The 14,377-nt window shown below is 38.2% G+C and overlaps 1 long non-coding RNA gene across 1 annotated transcript; it reads left to right on the top strand.

Annotated features, from left to right (window-relative positions):
• Positions 1 to 247: 247 nt before the first annotated feature.
• LOC137854369 (uncharacterized) lies at positions 248 to 8,932 on the top strand. Its single transcript, XR_011095114.1, has 3 exons — positions 248 to 5,861; positions 6,371 to 6,638; positions 7,611 to 8,932. It is a non-coding gene; the product is annotated as an uncharacterized lncRNA (long non-coding RNA).
• The last annotated feature ends 5,445 nt before the right edge of the window (positions 8,933 to 14,377 follow it).

The following is a 14,377-nucleotide window of genomic DNA, read 5'->3' as shown; positions in this document are numbered from 1 at the left end:
TAGTAACAGGTTAGGGTCATGACTATTGTTAGAAATATGTGTTTGTATCAATGCTGGAACACTAATTAATATATCTATGTATCTCCGTACTTGCCATGAAGACATACCAAGCTTTTTGAAGATGGCTTGGTGAGCTATTCACTCTCTTCCATTTCACCATGAGTCTGGTGGACACATTCTTTCTTCTCTTTTTCTTTCTTCCTTTCACTGTTTTTTAAAAATACAGAGCATTAACGATAACAGTAACAAAATGAAAAGAATTGTCTTCAGTAAAGTAGTCTGTCTTTTCTGCACTGAGTTTTTTTAAATGCCCTTTTTTTTCCTGTCTTTTCATTAGTAAGTTTGAATGGCTTTCAGATTAATCTAAATGTGTTTACAGTCCTGGAGACTGTATTGGAACAATATGTCTAACTCTCCTTGAGGAGTTAATGGTGGTTTAAAGCATCTATTGCCATTTGAGTTCTGGGGTACCCCATGTGGTTTCTAAATGCCTCTCCAAGAGGTTGCCCATAGGTCCAGCGTCACACCACGAAAACACTGTGTCTATCCCCTGGTGTCTCAAATGTAAACTGATGTTTAGGCAACTGAATTGAATCCTAGGTCTTCACAAGCTGTAAAGGAGGCTTAGGCACTTTGTTCAGAGCAGACACCTACAGGATGAAACTGGAGCTGAATCCCACCTGTTGAATCCCTATTTTCTCTAGATATCTCAGCACTGTTGTACTTGGAGATATGGCAGAAGGAATGGGAATGTGCCAGAGGATTTCTTGAGAATGACTGGTCATTGGCACTGGTAGGCCAGGCCTGAGGACTCTCTTCTCCCCTCTTCAAAGCTAAAGAAACAGGAAATATATGCACGGTAGAGGGTAAGCCTTCTAAAATAATGAAAGAGTTTTAAAACAGTGATTAACTGTGCAAATAAAGACAGCAATGTTGAAAGGGAAAGACAAGCGCTGTGACCCACATTAACTGCAAAATTGAAGCCAGTCAGGCTGACTATAGTGGTTTAAAAAGAAAATAATCCTCTTTAGTTAGACAGAAAACCAATAATCTTCATTATTGCAGTAGTTTTGTCTGCAAACATGTAAGGGGAATAGACTCACACGTAGTAAGAAATAGTTCATAAGCACAGAGGATTACCTCTGTAAAATGCTGCTATTTGATGCTCTTTTTCCAAATTCTGTACAAAGCATCCAAACAGACTAGAGCTAATTATATCTGTCAGCATTTTTCTCTTCTAATAGATAGCTTGCAACCTCACAGCACTTGGGTGATAGTTAACAAAAAAACCCTAAAAAACACAAACAACTCAGAAACAATTTTCAGTAGAATGGCATTTCTGCACTGAATCTGTAAATAAGGTGCCCAGAAAAGTAACACTTTCCATCTCTGGCCTCTGCAACTTGAGCATGACTGAAGAGGATGAGCTGCTGAAAGAGAAAGATTAGGGGTAGGAGGGTGAATGATTTTCACTCATTTGCTGGAAAAGTAAGTGAAGCTGTATGAAGCACATCCTGAACAGCACAGGCTACAGCTGTACATACCCCAGAGAAGCTCAGAGGTCTGACAGGTTAAAGGAGTGCCTACCTGGAAGCTATCTCACCCCTACCTGTGAATTGCTGCATCTTAGGATAACTCAAAACTGATGCTAGCAGAAGATATTGAATTCCTCATAGAGTGGAGTGGCAGAGAAGGGAGTCTTCAACCTTTCCTAAGAACCTTCAGGAAAGAGTAGATCTACAGCTGTTCACTTTCATACTGGTGTAAATCAGCAAGAAACACTGTATTCCCTCTGTGGGGGTTTTGGTATTATTTCAACTGCTCTGCTTGTTAACTGCTGGGGATGCTGCTCTAAGCAGGAAGATGCTTCCTACCCACTCACTTCCCCGATAGTTACTGGAGGTCAGTTTGAGATACATACCCTGGCCTCCATCTGCCACCCCAGGAGGGTGTGTGTCTTCTATGAGTTCCCTGCCATCATTGTAGGCCTCGTACAGATGTTTTGGATACCCTGTAGTGTCTCAAAAGTCCCCACCTGCAAATGTGTGGGCTATTTCATATTATTTAGAGAGACTGCAGCCAAAGTTCCAGCTGGACTTTGGACTGGATGAAAAGTTAACTGTTAAAAAAATAATATATTCAGTGTTGATTTATCACTTGTTTGTAAAACCACCAACTTAGCATTTTGATAATCCACTCACTGATATATGCCTAAAGAAACAATGAAAATGCTTAAGAGACTGGTTGCACTCTTAGTAAACTCATAGCTATGTTTACAGTCATTCTTGGATCCTGGAGCGAAATGTTCTCTAGCTGGATGACAGACACAGCTTTAGCCAGCACTTTCTGGGCTCCCGCAAACAAGCCTTGTGTCAACACTGCTCATGGGCTTTGCTGCAGCTTGCATGGATGGAGCTCACTGTTAGCCACAAGGCTAACCTCATGTATGTGGGAAACCACTATTTCAAGACAAGGCAAAAATGGCTTTTATAGAAAAGTATATCCTACTTTGCTTTGTGTGTGGTAAGTGACACAGCCTGCATGACAGCAGATAGTTAATATCATAGAATTTATTTATTTATTTTGCCAGTTTACATCTGTAACTACTTGTAGATGCTCTCTAATGAATAACAGTAACTGTTGCATAGCTGATGATTCAAATGTCCTGGAATCACATCACCTGCATTTTCATTGAAACTGCAGAGGTTATTTCCAATGAAGTAATTCATTTATTAATGAAATGTAGCATTAGTGCAGTATAAAACTTGAGCATATACCATTATGTCTCATTCACTACAATAGCAGTCATCATCTTTAAAAATTACATAGATGATATGAATTTCTATTACAAGGAATCTCAGTAAAAATAGAACATGTGGGTAAATGCAGCTAAAGTGATAGGAAATAATATGGTTATAGTGAGTAAAGAACATATTCTTTGATATGCATTTTTTTTTTTTTTGCCATTAAAATTGCACTCTGGGTAGTATTTCAGGCAATATGTAGAAGACCTCTGCTGATCCTCCTTTTGTTCTTATAATCACTTCTGTAGATACTCATTTCTTGCATGTAATGTACTCTAAAACAGTATTTTCTTGTTTTCTCTGTGTTTCTCTAGACAATATAAGGAGGAAGCCTGAAAAAAACATGTGAAACTAATCAAAGTGCTTGCATAAATGTAATAGTTTTTCACATTTTAACAAATTTCTGATTTTAACAAATCATTGGAATTTATTATGCAGTAAGATGTGTTATTGTCTCATCTAGGGATCATAGACTTACACAGCTAAATCAAGAAAACACACTCTTTCAGAGGAGTGCTGAATTGTGCAGAGGATTAAGAAATGATCCCATCAAACTTCAGTATTTTCTGTAGTGACAGATGTAAAGAGATACTTGACTATAGTATCAGCAAACTACCCCGAGAAGCACAAGGACCCACACCCACAAAAGAAGATATTCATCTGATCAGGGGTCTGGAATACCTAGTCCTGGTTTTCATGCCTCTGGTGGGATGAAACAGAGCCATCACTTGGACACAGCTGGGATCACCATCTTTGTTTGAGACAAAATGGGGATTAGCACTGGAAGCCATTCCCTGAACATAAAGTATCTGTGACAAACTCACTGTTTTCAATGAACATCTAGCAAGTGGCAGTGGTGTTACCCTTCCTCTAATACATCATAATTAGACCACTTCTGCACAAAGAGGACAACCTGGCTTTCAGAGAGTAAAGAAAACATCCTCAGGGTCCACCAAAGTTTGGGTTTGCTTATAAAATACACAAAAGTAATAGGCATGGAAGAAAGACTGGTGCTAACTTTAAACAAATTAGTTTAGTAATTAACAAGAAGCATCCTGGATTCCTTCCAGTCCCACACTAAGATAAAAACAGACACTTGAAGACAGGCCTCTGTGACAAAACGAACCATTCCTAACTATTAGTAATGTACTTTACAGAGTGCTGAAGATTAAATGCATATGAGGACTGCCACAATTGTAGGCTTCAAAGCTAAACAATCATATTGTCATACATGAATTCATCTGCTAATTATGCTTAATCGAAGACAGAAAATACATGGATGCCATTACATGAAAACAAATATACGCAAGGCATAAATCAATTCAGAAACAACCCTGGCTGAATCTTTGGATCTGGATACTTTGCAACAAGCTTAAGCCTTCTCTTCAAGCCCTGGAGCAGTGGTGGGCTTGGGATTTGCTAACCAATCTGAGCTGTCTGCAGGGAGCAGGGCAAGGCTCTTCTGAGCTGCGAAGCTGGGCCAGGAGCAGCAGAGCTGTATTGGGCTGATGCTGCAGCCCAGCTAATGAGTCTTCCCTGTGCTGGCAGCAGGCCAAGCTCGAAGCTGTGCTGTTTTGCACAGTGGAGACAAGATTTTATTGGCACTATTGAAGCCAATAGGAAAAAGTGTGTATAAATTAGATGGGTAAGAGACTTTCTGGGGTTGTAATTACTTGAAGGGTGTAACTTTCAAGAGGCTGCAATGCAGCCTTAGCGTGAACAGGGTAAATTAGGATGTCGTAAATACTGATCTAAGCTACCTGCTGGGCCAGCTTCTGTTCTCATTTATAACCATCTGACCCCACCAAAGTGCAGGTGAATTTGACCCACTCTTTCTGTGTGTGTTAAAATACATTATAACTCAACCAGCTCTGACTAGAATGAATCTACATACATAATTAATCTTTATTTTACATACATAATGGAGAAAAGATAAAGGAATTCTCTCTAAAAGCTTGAGCTTGTCCTTGATGACAGGAGAAATTGATCTAAACCTCATACATCATGAATTGTTTGACAGCAGCACAAGCTTTGAATAATTACAATGACTTTTGCCAAATTATTTCATATTTATTTCAAAGTAGCTGTGAATACAGATATGATTCACAGTGTTGCAGTAAGGTTTCTTTTGCTGTACACAAAACTGTCTACAATATGCATATTGTGACAATTGTGAACTGGGCAGTAATTGAAGATCAATTCCATGTTGTAAAAGCTAACCTGCTGTCCTGACAAAAATGTTTGCAGTGGTGCTGCAAATATATTTACCTTTCTAACTGTGTATTTTTGATGCCTCCTCCAGGTCTATTTCTTATGACCTAGATTTTTTCCTCTAGTTTCTGAAGTTACTACCCTTTTGCTTTATTTTTCATAGCTGTTGTAACAAAACTATACTAACTCCAAACCCCAACATATCTGGTTCATTGGGTTTCTTATCAAGTACTTTAGAATAGCTTTTTGTGCACCATTAACACCTGGCTTCGTTTCTTCAGTCTGAAACTGTGGCAGGCTACAGGGCTAGCATCGCTTTGCAGCTGGCTCCACAACCCAGTGTAAATCAAAGGAGTCATTGTTCTAAGTCAGCGCTACAGCAATGGTGGGCAAATGGCAGGCAGCCCCCCTTGCTGTGGGCATGTTGAGAACCTGTGTGCCTAATAATATTGTTCTGTGGACATTCTCCCCTTTGCTGTACATCTTTAAACTCTCAGACACTGAATTGACTGTAACATGTTGTTACTGTTTTTGCCTTTATCCCAAAGATAGCAGCACGACAGCTTGTGGTAACTGAGTCTCCTCACACCAAAGACTGGACATTATTGGTTATTGCTTCTGCCCTGCTCTGTGGACAGTCCTGTGTATTTGCTCTGTTTAACAGGCTGCTATAGGTTTAACCTGTCCTATGGACAATACAGCTGTCTTTGTTATTTGGAGGTGTTTCTGCAGGGATCTGTGTCTTCATTTCTCACAGAAGCTAAAATCACATATCCTGGCATCTTAATAGGAGTCTCATATATTTTCCAAGTTACATAATGGTACTAGAGTTTCCAGCTGTACTGTGTAAGTATCCATTTCCTTCCTTTTATCTTGTGAAAATTTTACCTTGTTAAAAACAGAATGCACAAGAATTCAGTGCATCAGCAACAGCTTTTTTTTTTTTTTTTTTTTTCTCTAGTACTGTCCTGAGATGATTTCTTTATTAGTTGTTTCCCTGTCAAAAGCTTCCCTGTAATACTTTATCTATATTCTTGGAAGTACTTGTCACACTTTTTCCTCCAATGTGATAGTAAAACCAAGCAAGCAAATAAATCCTTTGCAAGCTAATGCAACAGAAGCAAAATAGCTCCATCTTTATTATCTCATCATTAACTCTCAGGATCAGCTCTGTGTACAAAATTAAGGCTTTCTTTCATTTCTTTTGCAATATGTTTCATATACACACAGGAACCAGTCTCTACAATTATATATATATATATTTATTATCTGCTTCTGCTATATTTACATCTTTTAATCACTTTGCTGTAAATGACCCTAGTCTATCTAATTATATCACTTTTGGTATGTTGCAGGTACTTCAAGATGGGCAACAGTAGAAAACATCATATTTATAAATATTTGCTCTTTATTAAAATATGTTTCAGCAAACATTCTAGCCTGAGTTCAGGGATCCTTCTCAAAAATGGTTCCCTGTTGCAACCTGTGTTGTATCCTGAGTACTATAAAAATTGTTAGGTATGGCAAGAATTCAGCAAAGAGGAAAGATTTCCAAGAAGGAATGTAAATATGCAAAAGAAAAGAAAAAGTGAGATGAATTAAATATAAGGATTCCAGGTAAAGGTAAGTACTATTCATATTTGTAGAGTTACCTCAATCAATTTTATAACAGTATTATAGACTATATTTCGGAATTGTTGCATTTGTTTCTGGAAATGCAAAATGATTTTATAGTATCTAGATGTTCTCACAATTACATAAAAATTTATCTTACAAGGGAATCACTGAAGCCATAGTTAATGTTTGGTGAATGTATTTCTAAACATCTCATATGATGTAGCTTCACCTAATAATTTAACTGAAGAGTTTTTGCTAGGCAAGGTGTAGTTTCTCTTAATACTGGGAATTCCCTATAGGTAGCTATTCACACCAACTTCTCCTGTAATATCAGGATGAGGAGCCACAAGAAACAAAAAGTACTGACACAGGAAACTCACCTAGTTTCTATCATTCCCTTTCCTAGACCATGGTCTGCAAATTAAAAAGAATGTTGAGTTATTGATTACTATTATAAAATATATATATATATATAATTCAGGAAACTGCTCTGTCAAACTCCCTCAAAAATGATAGCTTTAGTGCAGCTGCAGGTGGAATTAAAACATGGTGCTATGACAGTGGTCAAAGTTTTAAAAGACCCTATCTCAGTACACCAGACTTTGAACCTATGTCCTAGGTTCAGTCATCAGAGTCTGAAAGTGTTAAGATGCTGCCTCTTTATTAGAAGGAAATCCTTAATGGGCTAGAGCTGGCCAGACCAAAGCAAATATATCAAAGGTGAAGCCTTTCGAGCATTTGTCTCTATCTTCTCTTGAAACCTTGTTTTACATGAAGATTGATAGTTTGCAGGTTCTCATTTCGATGAAGGAAAGAAGTTGTTGATCCGGAATTTTGCTTATGACAAACAGACTAAAATAGTCTAAAGCTTTGACAAATCCCACTGTACTATGGCCTGACTTTTACTGATTATAAACATTAGTGTCTTCCAATTCATCGACAAAATGTTTCTCATAATACTTGTTTCTTTTCTGAGAGGCTGTGTAGCCGTTATAAAACACACTGCTCTGAAGAGTGGGTCTGCCAGTCCCTGAAGTTCTCCACTATCGTCATCTGATTGCTGGCTCGGAGGTGGTGGCAGAATTGCTCTGTTCCTGCACTCCTGAAGTGTACCTAAAATGGAACTGGTCACCTGCCAGTGGAGAGAGCCAATTAATATGTTCCTCTCAAAAGATTTTCTATTTATGTATATTTTGGGAAATATACCTATAGCTGCCCCTCTGAACATGTTTATTTAGTGTACTAAAATACTCACTGTGATTGTAACTGTTACATTATGGTTCCAGATAATATCATGAAAGAAATCAACGGTTCAATGGTTTGCATATACTGTAATTAAATTTAGTCTGTTGATGACATCAATGCTTGTGAAAAAGTCTTAAGCAGTTACCATAGAAACAAAATTTCCTCAAGTAGCACAGCAGTGGTGTGATGTTGAGTGAGGAGTTCTAACATTTCATTTTTAAATTAAACTGTACAGATAACCAGTAGGAAACCACACAACCACCAATTTAGTATTAAAATCTTGATGATCTCTATTTTTCTGCATTGAACATCACCTCAGTGATACTTGACCTAGCAGCTAGCAAGCAGCATGTTGTGCATTCCCAGCTCTCAAAGGTGCAGACTAATAAATGCTTTTCAGCTTGCAAAGCAACCTATAGAGATACCTATGAGAGACCAGCTTCTCTCATAGCAGTAATCTAGCCTAGCATTGTATCTTTTTATATGGGTTTATTACAATATAAAATAGAAATGTAATGTTAGTAACAAGAGAATTTTCAATTAACAATACAATATATTCTGTAGACCAATATGAAGTATTCCTGAAAGCCGATGTTAAGACACATATCATATGAATGAATTACTTTCAGGGCAAATGGGAGCTGCTTAGTGGATTACCATGGTAACTGTATTTATACTATATACTTGACTACAGTTTTAATTTTCTAAAATCTGATTTATGGACTGGCTTGAAGAATCATTGTATAATTGTTTATTCTTTAACAAGGCAAGAAAATTGGTTGGTTTTACAATCTTCTCTTCCAGCACCGTGTCAGGATTTTGCGCTATATCCAAAAAATTACTGTTTTTGTTTTTCCAGTGATAATCTCAACTCAAAATCATGAGCAATTGAAAAGTAAATGTCACAGAGTGTGTTTGTTTTCTCCCAATTTATTTTAGTGAATTTATGCTTCTTCAGCCACCTTAATATCAGATTTGATTAACACAAGGATAAATCTGGAATTACAGCAGATATGACTATCTTCTTCCTCGCCGTCTCCCCCCCCCCCCCCCCCCCCCCCCTTTTTCTTTTTTAGCTGTGTCTTTTATTTTATTTTTCCTTGTAATGGGAATCTGTTGCAAGTGTGTCATTCAATTCGGACTTGATTCTGCAGTCCTTAGCCCTTCCAATAGCTGTGATAGGCATTGCCCATATTTGCTTACTACTGGGACTTACATCCTCAAAATAAATTCTAGACAAGAAAGCAGTATGTAATTTGCTGTCCCAAATGCACTGCAGGGACTGAGTTGTGACCAAATGATTTGGCATTCTTCTTCCTTCATAAGACAATCAGGGAAAACCAACTTCCTCTCAGGTATAGACTCACACTTGAATGCAAAATCACCTCTAAACCACTGCAATACAGCAGGGTGTCAATAGCCATGAAAAGAAATTCAGTCTTGCTCAAACTGTTTAGTGTTTATAGAAAACACAGTGGGTGGAAGATAAACTGTATGTCTGAACTGCAAACACTGCCTTATGGGGATACCATCCTTCAGCTGGTCTGCTTGGGAAGAGCTTACTGCTCAGGGAATCAATCCCACCATGAGAAGGCAGCATCCTTTCATTAAAAAGTTGCACAAAACATGTTTATTTCTGTGATCTCTTCTGTGGTGGACAAATAACACTTCCTCCCAGACCCCACTCTGATTTTCATATGTTTTTGAGGAAATATGCAATCATATGTTTACAGTAAATTACTATTTCCTTTGAAAACCGTAAGGAAATACCTACCTGTGCTAGAGCCCTGGAGTCCCATCAACCAGGTGTGAACTGGCAGCTCCCAGGTGTAGGAACATGGCCTGTCCATGAAGGTATGGAAATATCTCCCTTTACCCTTTACTCATGAGACCATGTCTGGATACAACGTCCAGTTTTGGGCCCCTCTTCACACAAAGCATGAACAAACAGATGCAAGTTCAGCAGGGTCCTGAGCTGGTCAGGGCTGGAGCAGAGGCCCTGTGAGAAGAGCACTGTCCATTCTTCTGGAGAAGTTTGCACTTGCATTTCTTCTTAGGTAGATCTTAAGCATGCAACATTAATATGAACCAAACTTAACTAGTTGCTTAGCCTGCAAGTCTCTGACTGGTACCCAGACTCTTGTCTCAAGAACCACTGAATTGCATGTACATAATATAAGTGAATTTTTTCTTCCTTGGCTGAGCTAAGCATTTTGGTATCTAGCTTCCTCCTAAACTTGTTGAAGTTGTTCCCTGTGAAATAAAAGCACGGTCTTCCTCGATGTGTGGCCAGGCCAGAAAGGATGCTGAGAAGAGGAGGATAATGAGATGGAAACTAAGGAAAAGTTTTCTTTACCATACACTTTGAGTACAAGAGGTGACTGTGAAGCTACGGAGAATACAACTGCAAAGCAACAGAAGGGAACATGACACAGAAGTTTGCTGCAAGCTCCAGGCATCATCTGAGTCTTAGCCATTAAAAACAAATGGCTGTCACACTTCAGTGTGTGGTAAAAGCTTTGAAACTTAATTGGTTTAGGAAAAAATAAATGAAAATATCACTTTTTGCAACCCCTGCCCCCTATTTGTATTATCTGACCAGCTCTAAGACTAGTTGCAATTTAGACGAATTGAAGAACAATTTTACAAAGTCTTTCGTGTCTTTCCCGCATTTTCATATAGATCCAATATCACATAAAACTGTACTTTAAGGAATGAAGTTTAATTCATTCTTACATGGAGAAGAAGCAGCCTAAAACACCGATAAATTTATTCTGGAATCCTGTATAGTTCAAACTGAAGTTTCCTCCTCTTATTTTTTAAATTTACTCCCAAGTCAGACTTTCATTTCAGCTCCCTATACTATTTATCTCCGAGGACTAACAATGAAGGATTTACCATGCAGTTTAATTAATAGTTGCTGAAAGATATTTCATGAGTGCAGACAGAATGCTCACTCTTTAAAAGCCTTCATTACAGCGAGGACTGCAAATCCCACTCAAAGAGAGGGACAGGTGGCAGCAGGAACTAGAAACTGGTATCAGGTGAAGCCACTACAAGTGTCTCATTCACATTGTTACACTCTTGTTGGTATCCTACTTACCCTGTTACAGGTTTCATCTGACTTTCAGCTGAACTGTCTGCTGACTTCATTTAATTTACAAATCAGACCTGACCTAGCTCCCATTCACCTCCAAAAAGAACTCTTTGCTCTCTCAAGGCCTGAGGCAGCTTTGTTGTGGCTCCCCATGGAGCAATAGAGGGGAAATGTGTATAATGGTGAATTCAGTTCTGGTCAAATATTCTGTAGCATAAGCTTTAGTACTGACCTGGTCCACCTGAGGCTGTTAAAACTGCTGAAACCTCATCATAGGTTTCTTCGGAGTAATGATTCAGGCACAGGAAAAAAAGCAGCATGAGGATAAGCATCAGTTGCCATCTACAAGTGTGCCTTGTAGAGGTCAGCAAAGCAGAGGACAGATCAGGAGGGGTGGAGGGGAATACATACCCTGGAAAACAGGGAAGGTCTGTCTGGTTTGTGAGGGCATTTCTGCCAGTTCTTTTTGAAGGCAATCAAAAGCTCCCCAGTACACTCAGTATATAAATGGGAAGAAGGAGAACAAAGGCCTGAGTGACTATCTGAACTTCTGACCCCCTTGACCATTGTACATCTTTTGAGGCATTTCAAGCATTTCTCTGACTAATAATGAATGTCTGAAGATACAGACAGTATGCTGAATACGGTGGCTTAACACAGTCCAGCAGTAGTTAGAAATGTAATAAGTCAAAAATTTTGCCCAACTTTCAAGAAATAAGGAAAACTCAATTTGAAAAAACAGTTAACTTTACTACTTTTGATGTTCTAATGTTATTCTTGGCAGATAGACATATATAATTATCTTTCAAGATCCTAGAAAGATTAATTGTGTTGATGTCATAAGTCAAATACAATTATAAAATTTATAATAAATCCAAGAAATAACAATGTAAAACACAATTATTGGGCAAGCAACAAAGAACCTACTCTTATTGATGTATCAATAACCCCTGTTTTGTGCTGCTGGAGTTTAAAATGTCAAATATGCATGAATGACTCCATTTATATTACAGGGCACATCTATTTTAAACCCTCCAAACAAGTTTAAAACAAGGATTTTATCACTTGAAATAGTTCTATATTTCATAATTCATCTGCTTCATCCAATTGCCCTCTCTTTATTAAAGAATGTAGAGCCACAGTTTTGTCCACGTCCAGCATTCACAAGTCTCTCTCACACTGCTCCTTCTTTATAAAGTCAGAGATGCTGGTAATTCCCACATCTCTGTATCTATGGGCATTGTTTTCTGCAGGACCACATTTTTATTATTATTCCTGCCATCAAATCATGCATTTTCAATCTTCTTGGCAGAAAAGAAATAACCTTCTTCAGTTTTACCTGTTAAAAATGTTTGAAGTCTGATAAGTCTGATATATACTACAGAAATAATTTATTTTCAATTATTTATATCATGCAATACCTTCCTGTACCTTGTAACTGCTTTGACTTACTGCTTTTTAATAGATTAAATTATCTTCTGGCACCAAATGCTTCTGTAAGATGTGTCTGATCCAGGGTAAGGCCTTTCCATCTTGTGCCTGAAGACATTTGCTTCCTTAGTTAGTTTCCTATAAGTAATCTATTTAAGGTTCTAGTGACTTAATTTACTGCCTGGAGACCACTGTTTTACCAGCTCCTTATTCAAAGATTGAATTTTATAGTGCTATAGATAAGATTACAGAGGAACTTTCATTGAAAGTCTCCCTTTTCAGCCAATCATTTCAAGAATGAGTTTCTGTTGACTCATTCTACGATCTTTTTCAATTCTGCCAAAAAAATAAAATAAATAGAAAATGGCCTGAAGAATAACAGGCTTTAACAGTTGAAAGTAATGGCTAATATACCTCATGCAAAATATTTGACTAGGAAAGTTTTTAATTTAAAACTCGGTTATTCAGGACAGGTGCGATTGCACGTCTAGACTATCTGTTAAGAAAGCAAATCTGCAAGATGACCCATCTATCCAATTACATCAGGTTAGATTAAAAATCTGTAGCTTTTATGATGGACTGTTGACAGAAAAGCTGCATCCCAAACTCAGAAAAAATATATGTAGCAGAAAAAAAAACAACAACAAAAAACCAACAACAGTAAGGGAAATATTTTAAGCCGACTACATAGAAAATAGCTCCTAAACTGAAGAGGAGGTGAAAGTCAATAAGCAAAAGACTATGAATTGCTCAACCTGTAGCTTTTCTTAATTTGTGAAAAGAATACAGCTTTGTGGTTGAAATTACTCATGTGAGTAATGCATTACTTGCAACTCACATTGCTGCTTCTCGAACAGAGCCAGAATCAGACTAGCTAACTATACTTTTTAAGAAAATTACAGGCACCTATTTTTCTCTTAACTTTTCAGCAAGTCTCTCGGTATGTGTTTTTCATATTAAAACCCATCATGAAGTACTGCATTCGGAATGCAGTTCAATATAACAAACGTCCATGTGGAAAAAGTAGCTGTGCAATTCTGCAATTTCTGATCACCTCCACTGTATATATAGACAGTCATCTGACTAGCAAGCAGAATTACCTCTTAAAATACATGGGTATATTAAATTAAAGAGAAAAAAATGTTTTATCCTCTAAGTAGTTTTGACCAGTAGAAAAGTACTTAGACAATTCTTAGACTAACATGAGACTGATAGTTATGGTTTTGCACTTAACTATGTGCTGTGTCTTAATCTGGCAGGCAGCTAAGCATCACACAGCCATTGACTCACCACCACCCTCCATGCAGGATAGTGGAGAGAGCTGACAGAGGTAAAAAATGTGAGAACTTGGCAGTTGAGGTAAGGGCTAGTTAATTAAAAAAAGAAAGAAAAACATTTAAAAAACAAGCAATGCACAATGAAATTGCACACCATCAGCCAACTGATGTCCAGCCAACTGTCCCCAGTTTTATTGCTGAACATGATATGGGATATCCCCTAGATCTGTTTGGGTCAGCTGTTCTGGTTGAACTCCATCCCAGCTTCTTGTGCACTCCCAGCCACATTGCTGGCAGGGCAGCACAATAAGTTGAAAAGTCCTTGACTTAGGGTAAGCACAGCTCAGCAACAACTAAGACATCAGTGCATTATCAACATTATTTCCATCTTGAAACCTTCACACAACAGCAAAGGTGCTAAAGCTTTGATAGTTTGACCAGGAAGTGAGGGTATCTACCCAGCAGAAAACTGCAGGCTCTCTGATCTCTGCATTCACCACAACTACTGCAGCTTCCCAGACAGAGCTCTAGTAGAAACATGTTATCACCCAGGTGCTAGGGTATATGGTGTGCCTTGCTCTTATGCCAGCACCAGATGGCAGAAATGAGCACACCTGTGGGTGGTGCACCTGGGTGGAGGCACTCTTTTCCACTTAGTGACAGAGCTCTGAAAGGAGGTGACTAGGATGAAGAGG

The sequence above is a fragment of the Anas acuta genome, chromosome 3 (assembly GCF_963932015.1).
Source record: "Anas acuta chromosome 3, bAnaAcu1.1, whole genome shotgun sequence".
NCBI classification, from domain to species: domain Eukaryota; kingdom Metazoa; phylum Chordata; class Aves; order Anseriformes; family Anatidae; genus Anas; species Anas acuta.
Note: the sequence above shows the minus strand (reverse complement) of the source record. Positions and strands in the feature narration are given on the sequence as shown.